General features: G+C 41.9%; 1 long non-coding RNA gene across 1 annotated transcript in view; it reads left to right on the forward strand.

Annotated features, from left to right (window-relative positions):
- The window catches only part of LOC122555669, an 84,895-nt gene that overhangs the window by 60,088 nt on the left and 2,272 nt on the right, over nt 1–22,535 (forward strand). The window lies entirely within an intron of this gene.

Consider the following 22,535-nt stretch of genomic DNA (forward strand, 5'->3'; position numbering starts at 1 on the left):
CTTAGCCAATGTTCATTATGCATTCTTGGTCAACAGCCAGGAAACAGTAGAGAGAGAGAAAATGACAGATGGAATATCAATGCTGAGAAAGTTGAATTGGTTAAATTTGGTAGGAAAATAATGGAAAAACAGAATTTCTTAAAATGTTGGAGGAATAGGAAATACTGATATTAACAAAGTTGGAATAGAGTTAGGATTAGGATTAGGGTTGGGGTTGAGGTTAGGATTAAGTTTATGGTTCGGGTCAGGATTAGGGTTATGCTTAAGTTAACAAATCATATGTTAACATACATCAAGCAATTAGGAAAGCAAATGGTACTTTCACCATTAATACAAATGGATTGGAATACAACAGTCCCTTATTAATGTTATGTTTCAATTAGATCACTGCACAGCAAAAGCTAATTTCTAAAAATCTGTCATGATCAGTAAAATCTAAAGGAAAGCAATTCCGTATGAGAAAAAGTAGCTTTTCGGTGTCACTGAGGTTAGACAGTAACTAAACCCTATGTACTACTAGAACAAAACTATTTATGTATAGCAGACAATCCCACACTTTTTCAGGTATGCTTAAACATTTATCTAACGGGTAAATATTGTAACTGCACACCCTCCGTCTGTTTGATTGTTGGATCATTTGATGAGACACTAATGCAGTGAAGCTTGGAAGGGGCAGGACAAATCCAACAACAAGTTACTGATTTATAGTTTATACAAATTATTTTCCAATTTACACTTAAAAAATAATGAGCACAGATAGCTTCACTTGTGTTCCTATTACAAAATGTGGGAGAAACTTCAAATACATAATTCTGTCAAGGCACTTTTGCTGTAAAATAAACCATTAAAAGGCCCAACACAAGCAGAGTTATATGACAATGACAGAACACTGACTCCAGAGTTGGAATCTTGTCACCAAAATCAATTAAAGAGATGTTCAATTTGATTCAGGAAGACCTGCAGACAGCATCAGTTAAGGATAGTCATGTCAAATACACAATGGTTCTTTGTTTTTATGTTTCCTGCTCGTATAGTGGTCATCTGCTAATTAACTGTCCATCAAACATGTAGAGAATGAGGAAAAAACTGCACGTATAATCAATAAACTAGAGCAGGAGAGTGGCCAGTGAACTTTTAAAAAGTTCTCTCCCATCAGCATTTCCACCACTCAAATCCACAGAGGTATCCTTTGGATTTCGGAAAAGAAATAATGGGACCATGAAGTTCAGATGTGCCAGGGCTACTGAAACCAAAATCTGGAACTTAGCTACAGGACTAGGCCTTTCAATAACTCAGAGCATTTCCACCAATCAATTAGATCACGGCTTTCTGCAACTAACTTCTTTTGTCCCATGTCTACTAACACCTCTGGTTACCAAAAATGTTTTAATCTCAGATTTAAAATTAACAATTGATCACCACAATTGTCAGTTCTTGAATCTAGAGAACTTTGGAAGGTTACAACTACCACATAAGTTGGCTGGAATGCTTAATTCCATTTCAGATGGCTCATATGTTATGCTGTGACTGACTGATTGCAAAATGTATATGTGCATGTATGTGGCAGGTACATGTGGTGTGGGTGGACCTTGATGCAAATCAGGAGCAGCAGTCTGTCATGCTGCCCTTCATCATGCGGATGCGATGGCTTAGTGGCATTATCACTGGATGGTTAATATCAAGACCCACGTAATATTCTCGAGACCTGTGTTCCAATCCTGCCATGGCAGATGGTGAATTTTGAATTCAATAAAAATTTGGAATGAAGAGTCTAATGGCAACTATGAATCCTTGTCAATTGTTGAAAAACCCAGCTGGCTCACCAGTGCTCTTTAGGGAAGGAAACTGCCATCCTTAAGTGGTCTGGCTTACATGTAACTCCACATCTATAGTAATGTGGTTGATTCAACTCTGGGCAATTAGTGGTGGGCAATAAATGCTGGCCTAGCCAGTGAGGCTCATTTCCCATGAATGAATTTTTAAAAAAAATTCTATCATTGCTGATTTGTCCACTTTCATGCCTATCCCATTAACAATTGAATCCCTTTGTTAGTCAAAAATATATTTACCCTGCCTTAAATATACCCTGACTCATCACTATCTGAGTAAGAGAATCCAAAGATTCATGAGAGAAAATGTCATCCTTGTCTACATCGTAAATGTAGAACTCTTAGTGCTAATCTCTCTCACGAGGGAAATTTCCTCACAGCATCCACCCTGTCAAGTCACCCAGTATTCAGTTTCATTAAGATAACCTTTCATTCTTTTAAAACCCAATGGATGAAGGTCCTGAAAAGATGACCCTCTTATCCCAGGTATCTGAACTACCTCAAATGGATTCATATCCTTTCTTAACTGAGGAGGCTAAACTTTATACAGCACCCCAGATTTAGCATCACCAATGTCCTATACAATAATAGCAAAATATTTCTACCTACAGCCAGGTCTACATCGGAGAGGAAGGAGATTTCAACGGCCCGACTCAAACACCTGGATCTTTGAGGATAGTATCTTTTCTCAGATGAATAGAGTTGGATAGAAAATAAATACTGAAATTTGGGAAGTGCTCACATAGGGTTTTATAGAGTCATAGAGTTATAGAGATGTACAACACGGAACCAGACCCTTCGGTCCAACTCATCCATACCGACTGGATATCCCAACCCAATCTAGTCCCACCTGCCAGCACCTGGTCCATATCTCTCCAAACCCTTCCTATTCATATATCCATCCAGATGCCTTTTAAATGTTGCAATTGTACCAGCCTCCACCACTTCCTCTGACTGCTCATTCCATAAACGTACCAGCCTCTGAGTGAAAATATTGCCCCTTAGGTCTCTTTTATATCTTTCCCCTCTCACCCTAAACCTATGCCCTCTAGTTCTGGATTCCCCCACCCCAGGGAAAAGACTTTGTCTGTTTATTGTTTCCCTCATGACTTTATAAACCTCTATAAGGTCACCCCTCAGCCTCCGATGCTGCAGGGAAAACACCCGCAGCCTATTCAACCTCTCCCTATAACTCAAATCCTCCAACCCTGGCAACATCCTTGTAAATCTGTTCCGAAGCCTTTCAAGTTTCACAACATCTTTCTGGTAGGAAGGAGACCAGAATTGTACGCAATATTCCAACAGTGGCCGAACCAATGTCCTGTACAGCCACAACTTTTTAATAAGGAATATTTTATTCATAAAATTAAGTTGAACCTAAAACCAAATTCTGAGTCCTTTTGTCCACCTTACTAACAAGAGAACTTGAGTAAAGTGTTTTAACTATATAACCATTACACTGTTGTAGACAGACATGCTGTCTGTGTGTAGGTGCTGGGTGGGGGACATGATTCAGGGTGACTGACCATATAGGCTACAGCTGCTAGCTCAGCAGCCAAAGTGTTGTTTTGTTGGGGAACATCAGCACAAACTCTATGATGGGTTCGCCTCTGTGGCTCCCCACATCTATGCCACATCTTGTCTTTCAGCGTCCATTCTCCACTGTGGAGTATTAGTCTGCAAACTTTCTTACGAGGGAATGCTCTCTCTCCTGCTACCCAGACCCCAGGAGGCAGAGGCATTTGCTCCAAATTTATTGTGTCCCTCTTGGAGAGGTCAGTGTGACATCCGAGGCTGCAACTTCCAAAGCAGAAGAATTGATGGTGAGTTGTGAAAACCATAGGGCAGGCAGGTGTATAACTGGCTCTGAAATATGAAGGTGAGTTTATATTAGCAGTGTCAGTGGGAGGAGGATGGACCAAAATCCATTACTAATGTCCAATGCAATGAAATATTTTGCCCCGAGATTTGTTTCATCTTGGTTTGGGGCTCGTCTCTATTGTTAATGCCGTGATTAGGGTGATTTTATTTTTGTTCCCTGTAATTGATGGTGAGCTGCCAAGAGCTGACCAGTTTCTTAACCGGCCATATTAGTGAGACATTGGTAGACATTACAGTGTGTCAGATTCCTTACAGATCTTATCATGACCTTGGTCTCCTCCTCCTCTGCCGACGTGGGAAGATGTATTGTCTTTGTGGCTTTGGGTCTGGGCCACCTTCCCCTCCATACAACCGTGCTGTGTCTGTGGCCAGCGAATGCACTCTGGCACTCTATGAGACTTGCTTGTGCCACTGGGTACTCAGTCATCTCGATGGATCTAATCCCCAATTCACTCATCGTACACATATTCTTTGTGTATGTGCTTGTTGCAATCTCTGCTGGAGCCTCACTGAACTTGGGCAATGGCAAATACAACAATTGGCCAGGCCAAAAGATAAATTTCCCTCCTTCATAAGGACCAAGCATAAAATGTGCTTGCCATCTGAATGTGTCCCGCTGATTGAATTCAATAGTTTCTTGCTCTGGTCCACCCTGTGGGTCGTTGGTGATTCAGTTCAGAAGAATTTTCTTATGGGTGCACCATGTGTTATCAAAATCTTGGGATATATTAAGTATCATATTGGATCCCTAACATCTCCCGCTATCTCTCCACCCCAGTATCCATTACAAACCCCAAGGGGTGCCCTTCCACCTTGCTGTCTACCCAGGATCAACTCACACTGTCCCACCCCACTGAGAGGCTCAGCCACATTAAACTTTGGGGATTGTTGCCAACCAGGCCAGCAATGAGTTAGATGGTGGGATTTCCTCAAGTAAATTTGGCTGCGTGATCACTCCCACCAAATTAACTCCTCCTTGACCTTCTGGTCCTTGCAGCAGCATGGACTGCTGTCTTGAGCCTGGCTCCTGTGGCAGCTTGAATTGCCTGGCTCCCCTGCTGTCCCTTGCGAAGTGTCCTGTGTGCCCACAAATGAAGAATTTCCCTTGTGGTGCAAATGCCTATCTCTCACTGCAGGGTGCGTGTATAGAGGTGGATGCTTCCAATAAAAATACCTCTTGAACCTGTCCCCTCCACAAGGGACTGAGATTCAGGATTTCTTCCCTGACTGGTTTTGGAATGTTCTGATTCATGAATCTCTTTCTGCTAAGCCCACGCTATCTTACTTATCACCCATTGTTCTGTGTGGGGACCGAAGTGTGGGATCAAAATTTTCATAGGCTTTCCTCACAGCGAGACAAGTGTTTGGGTCCAGTTTGCCCTCTTTTGCGGCGTCAGTGCAGTCTGATCTAATTTACCAAAGATTGTATCCATAGGTTCCTGGACAATGCTGTTGGAGCTCTCCTATTGGCTGCCCACACTTATTTAATACCTCCACAGGGTCTCCCTATTGTATACTACAGTGTCTAGCATTGTCATTTTCACAGTCTGCAGGTCTCCTCCTCCTGCATTCTGAGGATTGGAAAAGGCAGAGTGGATGTTACCTTTTTGACATCGTCAGCCTGTGGAGTGTCATTTATTGGTGGGTGCTGTCGAGAAACATATGAGGAGTCAGCTATGGTGACAAACCAGGATTTTTTTGCTATTTCTGCAAGTGAAAATGGGGTTGTGTAATGAAGTGGATTATTGTTCTGGCCATCCTAATGGGTTGTTGTTAGTGGATCCATTGAGGCAGGGTAAGAACCCAAGGTACTGAAGGAACTACTCCCTCTGGAAAGGGCGGTGGGGGCCCCCAATTGTCTCCACTCTCGCTGTATCTACGGGCGTGTTCTTCCATTTCCTCCCAGTCTATCCCATCATCACTGTCCCCATCTGGTTCCACTGTCCCAAAAGTGTATGCTATTCCCTTTTGCACAGACAGTTGGGATGGTAATTTATTTTTTGTAAATATGTTTATTAGCAATTTTTTTTAACTTTACAAACATATAAAATTATTGAAAACTACAATCAATAACAAATGTCAGTATAATAAAGAGAAAAAGAAACACAAATTACAATACAACTACTGTCTACTAACTACTAACCTACCCTACAATCCAAAACAAACCCTAGCACTGTTCAAAGCAACACAAAGAAATATGTAAATAACTAATAGATCAAAAAAAAAGAAAAGCAAAAGAAAACAAAAGAAAAACTGAATACAGAATAGCTATGTTTGGAACAAAGCTCCCAAGTAAAGGCCTCGCACGACCCTTTCCTACCTGCCTGACAGGTACATAATTATCAAGGACACTCAATAGTTGCCTATCCTGTTTAAACAAACACCCCAGTTAAGATAACTGACAAATCTACTTCCAAATAACTCAAGCAGGGCTGCCATGTCTTATAAAAAAAGTCTGTTGTGTAGTGCACCATGGTTGTAAAAAAGTCCAAGGGAATGTGCTCCATAATTAATTTCTGCCATCCCAGCAAACCTGGCAGGTTCTCAGACACTCAGTTCATCAGAATATTCTTCCATGCACAGTATGCAAGAATATTAAATAGTTTTTTCACATGCCCATCTAAAGATGGTAAATTCAGTAGACTTAAGAAGAGAGATATCAGGTCAACTTTGATGTCATCCTCAATACCCTCCCGATCTTTCCCGCCACGGCACTCCAATAAACACGGAGCCTGTGGAATGTCCAGAAGCAATGGGTAAGAGTACCTACACTTATTTTACATTTGGGGCACACTGAAGATGCCCCTTTATTAAACTTTGCCAGACACTCTGGTGCCAGATAAACCCTGTGCAGAACTTTTAACTGCGTAGCGTATGTCCTATTACAGATTGGGATCTGTCAAGCATTCTCCCATAGGGTGAAGACATCTCCAAATATCCACCAGCCCCAATCCTCGCATAAGTCAGCCACCTGCTTGGTCTGCGAAGAAATAGTTAGGGGCCCACTAGGCATCCTATCCACTGTGGGATCCAAAAGACAATTCAAATCCCCCGCCCCAACTCCTCGCATAAGTCAGCCACCTGCTTGGCCTGCGAAGAAATAGTTAGGGGCCCACTAGGCATCCTATCCACTGTGGGATCCAAAAGACAATTCAAATCCCCCCTATAATAATGTACCGTGTTCCAAGGGCACTCAGCTTAGAGAAAACACTAATTAAAAGTTTGAGGGGATGTGCTGGAGGACAGTAAGCATTTAAAATGCCATATTCCTCCCCATGTATCAGGGCTTTAGGTATCACAAACCATCCCTGTTCATCTTTTACCTGCTCTAATAATGTGAACGTAAGATTTTTCTGGATAAGTACCACCACTCCCTATTTTTTGTAGTAAAGGATGAAAAATAATACCCAGTCATTACCCCCCTGTTGTAGCTTCAGGTGTCCCCCATCATCAAGATGGGTTTCCTGCAACAAAGCGATATCAACCCTTTCCCTTCTAAGGCTAGAAAACACTTTTTACCTTTTAACAGACGAATGATCTCTCTTGATGTTCCAGGTGCACCATTTAATAAGACACTTAGCCATATCCCCTTTCAGAGACCCTTGAACCTCTGGGAGGGAGAACCTTGCTTACAAAGCGCCGAGCACAAGTAAATAAAGACTCATAATGTCGAAGGATTATATATACAAAAAACTACTCCATCATAAGCATAAACAACTCTTACTACCAAAAAACTACAAAGAAAACCAACTACAAAACCTTGAATGGAAGTCTCTCCCCCCACCAATGGGGGCTTTCACCCTACCCATCCCCTCCTTCACAGCTCCTTCAAACCTGGACTGTGTCCCAGCCTTAGGCGAAAAAAAAATCGAGATGATCCTTAAATCAACAGAAAATCGACAAAGTCAGGATGAGCACTCCACCCACCTTCCTCACTTTCAGGTAGCCCGACAATTCAGAGATTTATCCTCCGACCGCGATTTTCGAGGTCATCGATACGGTCTCGCAAGGCCTGCACATCTCACTCCAGCACCTGGATCCGACTGGATGAGGACTCCCTCGCAGCTTCTGAGACCTTCAGTTCAACCCTCCAATTCCTCCAGCCCTCCAACCCTCCAATTCCTAAGGCCGTGGATCTCCTGCTCATGCTTCTGCAGCATGGACACGATAGGGTGGATCTGGGCATGAATGTCCCCACGGATCTTCTCAATCGCAGCCCCATCTTTCAAGGGAAGTCTCTCCATTGCCGCAGCGGATTCCTGTGAGTCTGTCACATCCCCGTTGGGGGAGGGGGTGGTGTGTCAGGAGAGTCTGCTGTTGCTGCTGTCTCTGGTATGCCTGGTGCTACAGGGAGGTGTCCTCCCTGCTGCTGTTTACTCAATCCTTTTCCCTTTGGTATCCTTCCCACTCTCAAATATTAACAAATATGCATTCTGTCAGGTTTTAAACTAATAATTCCACCACATAAGTTGGCCAGGGATGGCAAAAGATACTAGTATGCCTTGGTTGTTAGGCAGAGCTGTCCACAGTAGTTCTACAGAATCGCCGCCATCTTGCCGAGTCCAGGGATGGTAATTTTTTAATCTCGCATTGGTATTTTGAATGGTCTGCAGCGCGGGCTCTATTTTCTTTCCTGCATGTTACAGGACTCTGAGAACAACCCGTCAGCTCATTCACAGCTTTTTGGGCCATGACCACACACTGATCAACTCCCAATACACACCTGAAGCTGTCCCCAGTATATCATGTTCCCCTGGTTCCTCTGCTCCAACTCTACTGCTTTACCGCTTACTTTCTCCAGTTCCTGCTTCACTTCCTTCAGTTCCTTACTGAGCTTCGCCTTCTCCCATTCTCTGCCTCACAGGTGCAGCTGGCTATTGCTGCAGCCTTGCTGAAGTTTGAAGCCACATCCCTTCAGCTTTTTGCTTGGCCTCCCAGCATCTCTGTTCTGGACCCAATATTTGCTCATTGCAGTGGTCAACCCACTTGGGCCATTTCTTATTGAAGTACTTTCATTTTACCTCCTCCCACTCTGGGCATTCGGCCAATTCTATTGTTTCCTTTTAATTTGCTGTTCTCCCTTGTGTACCCCTGAGCCTATATTTGCTGTTTTTTTGCTTCTCTGCAGCTCTGGATTCCTGACCCTTTCACTTCCTCCGACCTCATGGGTCTCCAAATCCAATATCTGGCTTCTCACCTCCTTGTGGATTCTCTAACCCTCCATCCAGCTTCCTTGGCTGCTTTCTGTGGGTCCCCAACCCTTTACTCACTCTGGCTGTTTCTCCTGAAAACGTTACAAAAACTTGGTTTATGGTCTCATCACTAGTTGGAAACCTTATTTCACTGTCACTTGGGGCACCTTCCCTCCTATCAGGCTCAAGCTGGATATCAAGTTTGCTGGTTCAGCTGCGGTGATTATACAAGTACTTCAATTCGAAGGCCACCCAGGGACCATAAGACCATAAGACTAAGGAGAAGAATTGGGCCATTCGGCCCATCGAGTCTGCTCCACCATTCAATCCTGGGCTGTTGTGTTTCTCAACCTCATCCTCCTGCCTTCTCCCCATAAGCTTTGATCATCTTACTAATCAAGAACCTATCCGTATCTGCCTTAAATGCACTCACTGATGCGGCCTCCACAGCCTTCTGCAGCAATGAGTTCCACAGAATCACCACCTAATGGTTGAATTCCTCCTCATCTCAGTTCTAAAGAGTCACCCCTTCATTCTGAGGAAGTGCATCCCTACATGTTTGTCTGAGGACGAGACCAGGACCACAAAACGGGGTGGTTTGAAAACATACAGACAAAATGCTGTACAACAACATACGACAGAAATTGGTGATGGTGATGTTGAGATATATCTGGAACCCAGCTGCCAGAATGGTGCCTTTCCCAAACTTTATCTGTGTTTGACTCATTGACAATTAGGGTGGTATACAGGGATTGACATGAGGATGCCAGATCCAGGCCAGTGAGTGAGACGTAGTGAAAGAGATACATTGAGTGGTTTGGCAGTTGTTGACGGAGCAGGAGTGTACACAGTCAATTCCATTAATTTGACTAATTTTGAAAATTAATTTGGAATTTTAATCCAGCAAGTTAAACAGACTTTGAATAAAATTAAACTAGACAGTCAGCAAAATGCTGGGGCAAGGGAGTAAAAGAAAATCAGGTGCCCAGCAGCTGGCAATGGTGTTAGAAGGTCATGCCAGGGCCGTAAACACGATTATTTGGGGAAGGATAGATGATGACTGTAAGTGGTAAAATAGCACCCTGTGCAACATCTATGACTAGTGAATGACTGAACAGTTGAAGGAGAGCCTCAAGCAGTCAAAGCAAGGACAGGCCTTGTCTTGAATCAGTGACGCACAGATAGAGAACTTGTTCCACAGGAAGAAAGACCTCAATATTTCAACTTGTCAATTATGGCAACTGACCAAGGTCTGGTTTAACAATGATTTTAAGGGGGTCCCAGGAAAGGCCATGGGGACAATACTGAGGGTCATAATATTAACACCAAATCAAAATAGCTTATAAGTCTTTGAGGTAGAAAATGTCAGCATTATCCAAGAGGGAGTATGACTATAATATCAGTGGTGATGAGTTGGCTTTGGCAGAAGTGACATTCTGGGTCTGCTCGCAGCGACCAGAGACACTTCAGCATGCTTCCTCCTTGCTATTGCATCCTCAGGGACAGCACAGTGGCACAGTGGTTAGCACTGCTGCCTCACAGCACCAGAGACCTGGGTTCAATTCCCTCCTCAGACGACTCTCTCTGTGGAGTTTGCACATTCTCCCCATGTCTGCGTGGGTTTCCTCCGGTTTCCTCCCACAATCCAAAAATGTGCAGGTTAGGTGAATTGGCTCTGCTAAATTGCCTATAGTGTTAGGTGAAGGGTTAAATGTAGGGGAATGGATCTGGGTGGGTTGTGCTTCGGCAGGTCGGTGTGGACTTGTTGGGCTGAAGGGCCTGTTTCCACACTGTAAGTAATCTAATCTATGGTGGCACTGGAGTAAGGCATGTTCCAGATACACTTATGAAACCAAGAAGCTGGAGTTAGAAATAAAAAATGAAATTTGTCTTAACTTTGTATGCATTACTTCTTTTTATAATTTATATAATTTAAATGGTGTCAGCTTAATTATGGTGATTTATACACATTTTATTGTATTTTTCATAAAGACATGTAACAATAAATTAAATATATATATGGTTGTTCTGCTATAACGCTCGTTTCGTTAATGTGAATTTGCTTGACGAATTGGGGACACAGTTTCTAAAGCGCAAATTTTTAAGGTGCTATAACGTGATTCCAACCCCATTAGTTTAAATGGTGCTGCTGTTATGCAATTTTCTTATAACAAGGGCTTGCACAAGAATGGAATTACTGCGTTAAAGCAGAATCGACTGTCTATATATTCATATACATGATGGCAACCTTCCGTACACTGTGGAGGAAGAGAAAAGGCTAATAAATCCCACTATGAATAAATGCCAGCAGATAAAATATGTAATTGTGTGCCCCTAACACGTTTATTCAAATAAATATGCCTTGTGTGGTTTTCCATTTCTCTTGGAACAACCAAAAAAAAACAACTTGTAGTTATAAAAGGCCTTCCATACCATAAGATGTCTTTTGACTCATTTTGTAGAAGCGCTCTCAAAACAAAATTTGACACCCAACTTCATCTGTGACTAAGCTTTAGATCAATGGATTTACTATTTCATCGTGGAGGTTGCAATGAATATCTTCAAAGAGTAATGAAAGGGTAAGGTTAGGAAAGAATTTCAGAGCTCAGGAATTTACAAGCTGAAGATACTGCTGTCAATGTGAAGTGATTAAAAATAAAAGTGGTCATGGAACCAAAATTGGACGAGCACAAGTATCTCAGAGTTTGTGGAGCCCTTAAAGAGAAATGAAATTGTTTCCTGGAAAATTGGGCTTCTGGTTTTACATAGGTTTTTCGCTTAAGTGAAGAAGCAGAAATTCAGAAAGTATGATATTGGAAAAGGGAGGGCGGATGAGAATTTGTTTCTGGTGATAATGGAAGCTGAGGTTTTGCACAAATTGGCAAAGAGAGGGAAGTATGGCGAGCCGCAAGTGGTGCTAATTTTCTCAATCTGATCCCCAAACTCATGGAAATTTCATATCATCTTATCAGGTAACAGTTGACAGACTGGAGGTGAGAACATGACATAAGTGCCCAATAAACTGTTGGAGGCGAGAACTAAAGCAGTGAACACATCTTCATCAGTTGTCAATGGATGGTTTGGTGCTATTTTTAATGGATGGCCCTTAGTGGAACACAACTGTAGTGCATTCAACCATCTTCTCAAGACATTGAGCCAACAATTTAGTCCGGCCAGTGAATGAAAGCCAAGAGAAATATATTGTACACTGTTGGAGGAATGATCTCCCAGGGCAAAGCAGCAACAAAGTGGCACCATGGTTGGCTGTATTGAATATCAGAGTCTAGATTAGAGTGGTGCTGGAAAAGCACAGCAGGTCAGGCAGCATCGGAGGAGCAGGAAAATAGACGCTTCGGATTTTCCTGCTCCTCGGATGCTGCCTGACCTGCTGTGCTTTTCCAGCACCACTCTAATCTAGACTCTGGCTTCCAGCATCTGCAGTCCTTGGTTTTACCTGTATTGAATATCAGGAGAGGAATAAGACTTGGAGAGTTTTACTAATAGGGGACTCAATTGTAAGGGTAACTGACAAGCCATTCTGAAGCAGCAAATGAGATTCTCAAATGTATGTTGCTTCTGAGGTGCCAGGATCAGGGACGTCTCAGAGTGGCTGCAGGGCATTTTGAAGGGGGAGGGTGACCAGCAAGTACATGTTCATACCAATGACATGGAGTAAGAAAAGAAATGAGTGCTGCAACAGAAATTTAGATAATTAGGTAGTGGTTAACAAGAAGAACTACTAAGGTTGTAATCTCTGAATTATTCCAGTGTCACGTGCTACTGTGCATAGGAATGGGAGGATAGATCAAGGTAAACATGTAGCTAAATGGATAGAGTAAGAGAAAGGGCTTTAGACTTATGGATCATTGGGACAGTTTCTGGGGTAGGTGGGGCCTGTACAAGCTGAATAGGGTGCACCTGAACCAGATTGGGTCTAGTATCCTTGCTGGGAGGTTTGCTTATGCTGGTGGGGATGTTTTAAACCAAATGGGCAGGGGGATGGGACAAAGAGAAAATGTAAAGTCAGGAACAAGTTACTTCAGATATAAAAGGAATGCTAGGACAGTCCAGTAAGTGGAGAAGACTGGATATAATAAGTCACATGGGAGGGAAAGTTAAATTGTATCTGTTTTTAATGCAATGACTGGCAAGGCAGATATACTGAGAGCATTGATCAGCACTTGGGAATGTGATATTGTTGTAATCATTGAGGGGGATACAGGTGAAAGAAGAGTAGGATTGGCAACTCAATATTTCACAGTATATAGGTTAGCTAGAGAGGTGGAGTTTTTTTTGTTATTAACGCATGGAATGTGAGTGTCACTGGCTGGCCAGCATTTATTGCCCATCACTAATTGTTCTTGAGAAAGTGATAGCGAGCTTTCTTCTTGAACTGCTACAGTCTGTGTGCTTTAGATTGGCCCACAATGCCCTTAGGGAGGGAATTCCAGGATTTAGACCCAGCAACAGTGAAAGAAGAGCAATATATTCCCAAGTCAGGAAGATGATTGACTTGGACAGAAACATGCAGTTGGTGGTGTTCCCATGTATCTGCTGCTCTTGCCGTTCTAGATTGAATGGTCATCGGTTTGGAAGTTGCTGTCTCAGAATTTTTGGTGAATTTCTGCAGTGCACTTTGTAGAGAATAAACACTGCTGCTACTAAGCATCAGTGGTGGAGGGAGCAGATGCTTATAGATACAGTGACAATCAATTTGTCCTGGTAGGTGTCAAGCTTCTTGAGTGTTGTTGGAGCTGCACCCATTCAGGCAAGTGAGAAGTACTCCATCATACTCCTGAACTGTGCTTTGTAAATGGTGGATAGTTTTGGGGGAGTCAGGAGGTGAATGACTTGTCACAGTATTCCTAGCCTCTGATGCTCTTGTAGCCACTGTGTTTATGTGGTGAGTTCAGTTGAGTTTCTGGTTATTGGTAACCCCCATAGTGCTGACAGCAGGAAATGCAGTGATGTTAACCCCATTAAACTTCAAGGTGTGGTGGTTAGATTGATCATAGCCTAGCATTTGCATGGTGCGAGTGTTACTTGTCTCTTGTCAGCTCAAGCCTAGATATTGTCCCCTTCATGTGGCATTTGAACATAAACTACTTCAGTAGTTCAGTAGAGGAGTAGCAAATGGCTCTTAACGTTGTGCATCATCAGCGAACATTCCCCCTTCTGACCTTATTGATGAAGCAGATGAAGGTGTTTGGGCCGAGGACACTACCTTGAGGAACTCCTGCAGAGATGTCATTGAGCTGAGATGACTGACTTCAAACAATCAGAACCATTTTCCTATGTGGCAGGTGTGGACTCCAACCAACAGAGTGTTTGCCCCTGATACAGTTTGATTCAAATTTTGCAAGGGATCTTTGATGCCACACTTGCACAAATGTGGCCTTGATGTCAAGGACTGTTAGGCTCACCTCACTTCTGGAACTCAGCTCTTTTGTCCATATTTGGACCAAGGCTGTAATGAGGTGAGGAACTGAGTGGCCCTGGTGGAACCCAAACTGGACGTCACTGACTCGGTTATTGCTGAGCAGGTGCTGTTTGATAGCACTGTTGATGACACCTCCCATCACTTTACTGATGATCGAAAAAAAACTGTTGGGGTGATAATTGGCCGGATCGGATTTGTCCTAATTTTGTATTCAGAATGTGCCTGGACTATTTCCCACATTGTTGGGTAGATGCCAGTGTTGGAACAGTTTGGCTAGGAAAGGTGCAAGTTCTGAAGCATAAATCTTCAGTACTATTGCCAGAATGTTGTGAGGGTCCACAGCCTTTGCAGTATCCAGTGACTTCAAGTGTTTCTCGATACTAGATGGAGTGACTCAAATTGCCTGAAGACTGATAGTTGTAATACTGGGAACCACTGGAGGAGGCTGATCCTCTACACAACATTTCTAGCTGAAGATTGCTGTGAATGCATCAATCTTATTGCTTGCATTGATATGCTTGGCTCTACCATCATTGAGGATGGGGATATTTGTGGAACTTCCTCCTCCAGTGAATTGTTTAATTGTCCACCACCATTTGTGACTGGTGTGACAGGATCTCATGGAACCATAGAATCCCTACAGTGCAGATAGAGGTCATTTGGCCCATTAAATCTGCAGCAACCTAGTCTTGCACACCCCATCTACCCTACTCCATAACCCCACATCTACTGTGGTTAAACCACCTCGTCTGCACATTCCTCACACTACTGGGCAACTGACCACGGAGAATCCATCTAACCTGCATATCTTTGGTCTCTGGGAGGAAATTGGAGCATCTGGCAGAACTCCACACAGACACAAGGAGAACCTGCAAACTCCCCACAGTCACCCAAGGCTAGAATTGAGCCAGGATCCCTGGTGCAGTGCTAAACACTGTGCCACTATTCCGCCCAATCTGGTCTGCTGGTTGAGGGTTGACTTAATTCTGTGTACCACTTGCTGATTATGATGTTTGGCATGCAGGTAGTCCTGTTTGGAACCTTCACCAGATTAACATGTCATTTATAGGTAGGCCTAGTGCTACTTCTGCACTCTTTATCGAAGCAAAATTAATCCCTGAGCTTGATGGTAATGGTTAAGTGGGGGATATGCTGGACCATGAGGTTACAGATCATACTGGAGTACAATTCTGCTGCTGTGAATGGCCCACAACACCTCATGGATACCCAGTCTTGAGTTGTTTGATCTGTTCAAAGTCTGTTCCATTTAGCATGGTGATAATGCTACAAAACACAATGAACGTTATCCACAATTTGAAGATGGGACTTTGACTCCACAAGGACTGTGCAGTGATCACACTTACCAATGATATCATGAACAGATGCATCTGCAGCAGGCAGATTGGTAAGGATGAGGTCAAGTATGTTTATCCTGCTTTTGATTCCCTCACCACTTTCCTCAGACCCACTATTGGTGGTGAGCATTGAAAGCCTAAAACCCAGAGTGCATTCTGTGCCCTTGCCACCCTCAGTACTTTGTCCAAGTGTTGTTCAATATGGAGGAGTATTGATTCAGCAACGGAGGGAGGATGGTATGTTGTAATCAGCAGGATTGCCTATGTTTTGCTTGAAGCTATGAGACTCCTTGGGGTCTGGAGTCAATGTTGAGGACTGCCAGGGCAACTCCCTCCTGACTGCATCTCACTGTGCCACCACCTCTGCTGGATCTGTCCTTGCCAGTGGGATAGGACATATCTAAGAATGGTAATGGTGGTATCTGGGTTTTGTCTTTAAGGTAGGATTCCATGAGTATAACTATATCAGCCTGTTGCTGGACTAAGTCTGTGAGACAGTTCTTGCCATTTTGATACTAGCATCCAAATGTTAGGAATAGAGGACCTTGCATGGTCAACAGGGCTGTTTCTGCCATTGTCTTTTCCATTGCCTAGATCAATGCTAGGTGATCCATTTGGTTTAAGGTCTTTGTTGAGACTTCATAGTGATTGATACAAGTCAGTGGTTATTTCAGAGGACAGTTGAAAGTTGACCATATTGCTGTGGCTTTGGAGTCACATATGAGCCGGACCAGGTGAAGGTGGTCATTTCTTTCCCTGAAAGACATTAGTGAGCCAAAGTTAAAAATCACACAACACCAGGTAATAGTCCAACAGGTTTAACTGGAAGCACTAGCTTTCGGAGTGCTGCTCCTTCATCACAACCACCTTCAAATGAGGCTGCAGTTTAGATATGAAAAAATGATTGCTTTGCTAGGATCATACTACAGACCTCCCAACAGTCAAAGGGAGATAGAGGAACAGCTCTGCAGGCAACTCACAGAGAGGTGGGAGAGGAATAGATTTATGGTGGCAGGGGATTTCAACTTCGCTGACATTAACTAAATCGCCTAATTGCGAAAGGATTAGACGGGGAGTTTTTAAAGTGCATTCCAGAAGAAATGTTTGTGCCAGTATGTAGGTAGTCCAACTAGAGATGGTGCAATGCTAGACCCAATTCTAGGGAATGAAGCCAGTCAGATGGCTGAAGTTTCAGTCGGTAAACCTTTTGGAGACAGTGACTAGAATTCTGTAAATTTCAAAGTCATTATGGAAAAGGATAAAGATGGTGCAGAAGATAAGTGTTTAAGGCCAATTTCAATTGCATTAGACAGGGTCTGACAAACAAACTGGAAGCAGCTCCCTTTTTTGAGTCACTTCTGAGAAGCAGGCATCTGTGGCTGATCCAGTATTTATTGTCCGTCTCTGGTTCCTTTTGAGAAGGTTGTGGTGATCTGCTTTCTTGAACAGCTCCAGTTCACTTGTTATAGGTTGATTCACAATGCCATTAGGGAAGGAATTCCAGGAATTTGAGTCAGAGACAGTGAAGGAACAGTGATATATTTCCAAATCAGACCAGCGAGTAGCTTTGAAGGAGACTTGCAGGCATTAGATGGTTTAGCGAGCATAAATTCCCAGGTTCAACAAATGGCTCAGGATGTGACCGCTGAAGAAAGAGAGAGAGAGAGAGAGAGACTTAACCCACTTTTCTAGTAATGGGGTTAGACTGCAGCATTTCCTATCGATGAAATGATTTTATTCTCCATGTTCCTTACATCAGTGTACCAGAGATTCATTTGCCATTCTGCTTGGCTGCAGGATCCTATTGAACGGTTGGTAATCTGAATAATGCATTCAGAAAAATATGGAAGTAGTCTGCCCACAATTACTTCAGTCATCTCACGCATGGTGTGTCACCAATTTTAATTTATATCCTGTGACCTGGAGTCCAATTAAGAAAAATATTTTCATGCAAAGCTGCTTGTTAACTCTGACCACCTGGGAATGTATTACTCTCATGCCAGAGATCACCATATCAATACAGATAGCAGTTGTTTTGAGGGGAAGAATTGCCAATAAAAGTGCTGATGTGCCTCAAGTGATGAAAAGTCATGCAATTGCTGACAATTTTTAATCAGCAATTAAAAGACTTTATAAAATGTTGATTTCTAACAGCAGTTACTTAGGATTCAAAGACTTTCCAAAGGCATTGTTTTTTTAAAAATTCTGGTTGATCAATAGACTTCTAAAATGCCAGGTCCAATGTGTTTTTTGAATATGTTTAGGACCTATTTGTTAGGAATGATAATATAAATAACACAAGTCTGCAGCAATTTTGCCATGCAGATAAAAATGCAGTTGTAGTTTTGGAAGGGAAAAGTGATCAATCATAAATTTTTAATAGCCTTCAGAAGTGCACATAAAATTATGTAAAAATATGCATGCCCTAGATACTGCTTCAAAAAGCTGAATCATCTCCACAAAACAGAGATATTGGTTTAGAGTGAGATATATAGGTGTCTATAGATATGATAGGGAAACATAACTGGAGTTCTGCTCTTGTTACTGATAATAGGAAGGATGGTGGCTCAGTGGTTAGCACTGTTGCCTCACAGCACCAGGGTCCCAGGTTTGATTCCAGCCTTGGGCGACTGCTTGTGTGGAGTTTGCACATTCTCTGCGTGGGTTTCCTCCAGGTGCTCTGGGTTTTCTCCTGCAGTCCAAAGATGTACAGGTCAGGTGAATTGGCTGTGCTACGTTGCCCGTAGAGTTAGGTGCATCAGTCAGAGGGGGGTGGGTGTGGACTGGTTGGGCCGAAGGGCCTGTTTCCACACTGTAGGGAATCTAGTCTTTAAAAAAATGATAACCTTGCACTAAACCTGATCAATCAAATGTGACATTGTACATATCTCCAGTTCCAGTCAGATTTATTGATTCTCAAATCATCCTTAAAGCTCAGTCATTACTTTTCTGAATTAGGTCAAAATCCTTTTCCAGAAATACTTCCAATGCTCCTCAAATTCAGAGTGAATCTTAAATGCACCAGTATCTAAATAAAGGTTAGAAAGACCAAATGGATCGCAACAGATAATCTTACATTATCTGTAAAATGAACGTGGTGAGTATATGAATTTTGTCTTGTTTAATAACTTTATAAGAGATAGTAGTATATTGGTAGCTGATCATACTGCAAACACCAGGAAGAAAAAAATTCATAAAGTCCCATCACAAGATTTATCTTTCTTTCTTAGGAGAGCTGAATGCATGCTCTGTCTGACCAAGAGACAGATAAAGTTTTTTCATTACTACTTTGAAATTAAACATCACCTGTCAGGCAGCATAGTGGAAACTCTGACAGGGAAGAATCACACTGGCAAGTACCATCCCGGCAGGACTCATGTTCAATTATTTTAACTCCAAAATAAATTAAACTAGTTCAGTTACCAGTAACCAATCCTTCGCACAAAATATTCCTATCTGTCCTCTGTCTATGCATAGCAATAAAAACTCAGCCTTCAGGCTTTAAACCATTTGCTTAATAAAAGCAGCTGAACAATATTCAGTGTAAATGAATGACTCAGTCTTCAATATCCTCCCCAATATGTAACTATACATAAACCTCCATTTTCTAGCCACCTGATTTCTGATCTTGAGGGAATCCACCTTACTTACTGCTCACCTCAGATCATAGAACTTTTCCTCCCATAGACTGCAAGGGATCATTTTTAATTGCAGTCTCCTGTGTGTGAATTCTGATTCTTTCCTGTTGACTAGGCAGCGTTAATAGCCAGTATCATGATGGACTTCAGCAAGTCTTATTGAAGTTAGTTCCTTGTCAGAAACAGCAACAAAGTCTGTAAATTCCCAAATTATTTTAATATGTTCGTCTCTTTTGACCTCCTGTGAATCCTGAGATTCCTATCAACCTTGATAGATTTTGAAACACGTGTTTATTTATTTTGCTGTAAAACATACGGTTATGACAGTGTTGTGAGTAGGTTAGTGAACTAATAAATGCTACAAATTCCAGAACTGAAGAACTTACAATGGGGATTCAATTCTGGTCGCAGTAACTGGGAGATTTTAATTAAGTTAAAATAATTAGGACTGAAAAGCTCATATCAGGTTCTTTTCTTAATTCATGCGGGGATGTGGGTGTTGCTTCATGAACTGTTATTGTCCTTGGTGTAGTTAGACCAATGCTGTGATAGAGTAAGTTCCAAGATTTTGGACAGAAAGAATATACTTCCAAGACAGGATGGTGAGTCGCTCAGAGGGGAATGGAACATGGTCGTGTTCCCATGGAACTGCTGCCCTTGTTTCTCAAGATGGAAGTAATTGTGGGTTTCAAGAGCTGTCTAAGGAGTCTTGGTGAATTTTGACAATGCGTCTTGCAGATGGTACACACTGCTGCTGATACTGAGCTTCAGAGATGGACTGAGTGAGTGTTTGTGGATATGGTGTTAATCAGAATTGAAGTGATATTGGTGCTATTGATAAATCGTAAGAGCTGTTAAACTTGAAAGGGTCAGAAAAGATTTACATGGATGTTTCTGGGGCTGGAGTTATGGGGAGAGGCAGAATAGGCTGGGGCTATTTTCCCTGGAGCATCAGAGGCGGAGAGGTGATCTGATAGAGACTTATAAAATCATGAGGAATATGGATAGGGTAAATAGACAAGGTCTTTTTTCCCAAGGTTGGGGAAACCAAAATTAGAGAGCACAGGTTTAAGGTGAGAGGGGAAAGACTTAAAAAGGACGAAAGGGGCAACCTTTTCACAGAAAGGATGATGCATTCATGGAATGAGCTGCCAGGGGCAGTGGTGGAGGTTTACAACATTTAAACGGCATCTGGATGGGTGCATGAATAGCAAGGGTTTGGAGGGATATGGGCCAAATGCTGTCAAATAGATTGATTTAGGATACCTGGTCAGTATGGACATGTTGGACCAAAAGGTTTGTTTCTGTGCTGTACATCTCTGTGACTCTGAGATTCAGCAGCTTTGATGTTGGCTTTCTCCAGTAGGGAAGTTCCTGTCATTTCCTTAACCTGAGGATCCCAAGAGCTGTGAATTCAACCAAGATGGACTTTATCTCCATTTTTTTTTAGTATATGATTTCTGTTGTTAATATAGTTGCCGTAGTATGACGATTTAAACACTTTTCACTATATTTTTTGTAAAAATACAAGTGACAATAAATTACTATTTTATTCTACTTTGTTGTAATTTAGTAGCTTAATGTCAGCATGGACATTTAAGTGCCTGTGAATTCAATCTTTATACACATTAGTGAGCTGTAGTAAACCTTTGTTAGATTCTTCAATACTACAATATCTAGTTTCTTATGAGGGCTAAGTTAATGATTGCTATATCAGGTCAAATACATTGCTGGAGGCAAAATCACATAATGCTTAGCAACTGTGATCATCTCTTAAATAGTTAATAATATCTTGATGGCAGATATTTAGGAAACAAAATAGTACAAATCAGACAATAGCTTTGGGCATCAGACAATTTCAACAATTGTTAGCGCCAGATTACAGACAGTCATGATATCCATAAGTAGGTCATTGCCCGGATTACAGACAGTCATGATATCCAAAAGTAGGTCATTGTCCAGATTACAGACAGCCATGATATCCAAAAGTAGGTCATTGTCCAGATTACAGACAGTCATGATATCCAAAAGTAGGTCATTGTACAGATTACAGACAGTCATGATATCCAAAAGTAGGTCATTGTCCAGATTACAGACAGTCATGATATCCATAAGTAGGTCATTGCCTAGATTACAGACAGTCATGATATCCAAAAGTAGGTCATTGTCCAGATTACAGACACTCATGATATCCATAAATAGGTCATTGCCCAGATTACAGACAGTCATGATATCCAAAAGTAGGTCATTGCCCAGATTACAGACAGTCATGATATCCAAAAGTAGGTCATTGCCCGGATTACAGACAGCTGTGATATCTATAAATAGCTTATTTTTGAATGATAAAAAATAAAAGTTGCAAATGCAAAGGCTACAGATTTATACAGAAGCAAAGTGAATGCTTCACAACTCTCTCCTGAAAAATAACCAGAAAGTCTACTGATGTGATGTTGAGAAAAATATCACATTTAAATGGTATTGAAAACCTGCTATGGAAAGAAAATTGCAATTTAACACAAAAACCTAGCACAATAATTCTCCAAATTGGAGGAAAAATAAAACATAAACAAATACCAAGAAGATTTTATCATTCCTTATTTGGTGCAAACACCATTCACTGGCAGAAATCTGCAACTTCTGTTGATTACGAATTCTATAATGCTGAATCTTGCTATAAATTGTTTTCTTTCCTGCTTCTGGAATGTTCAACTCTTGAGTTGCTGATTGCCTAAACTAGTGACTCTCTTAAAATTGTATCTTAAAAATGCTTTTGAGTTCAATGGAATCTGCATTGATGCCCACCATGATGTATGATGGAACCTCACCACTACTCATCATGTTCCATGAGTTATAGCTGGACTGTTAAATCACCATAAAGTAGGCATGATGTCACCATTATCTTTTCAGTGTGAGATCTACAAGGCCCAATTGGTGAAATGTAGTAGAAGAAAACCACTAAGTAATCTAATGAGAAGAGACTCTTATCTTAGACAACTGTAGCTTGTTCCATGATAGTAATCAGGAGCAAATTACATTAAAATGAGAGACATCTTTATTAAGTCTGTGATAGAAACCAAGATGGCAGTTCTATCTCCTTAAAGGGACATAGTTGCTCCCCTGCCCAAATCCATATGGCATGTTGGGTGGTGCTTAATGCATTCCTCAGCATTAATCCTTTCAGAGCCTGGTACCTTATATAA

The sequence above is a fragment of the Chiloscyllium plagiosum genome, chromosome 1 (genome assembly GCF_004010195.1).
Source record: "Chiloscyllium plagiosum isolate BGI_BamShark_2017 chromosome 1, ASM401019v2, whole genome shotgun sequence".
NCBI lineage: Eukaryota > Metazoa > Chordata > Chondrichthyes > Orectolobiformes > Hemiscylliidae > Chiloscyllium > Chiloscyllium plagiosum.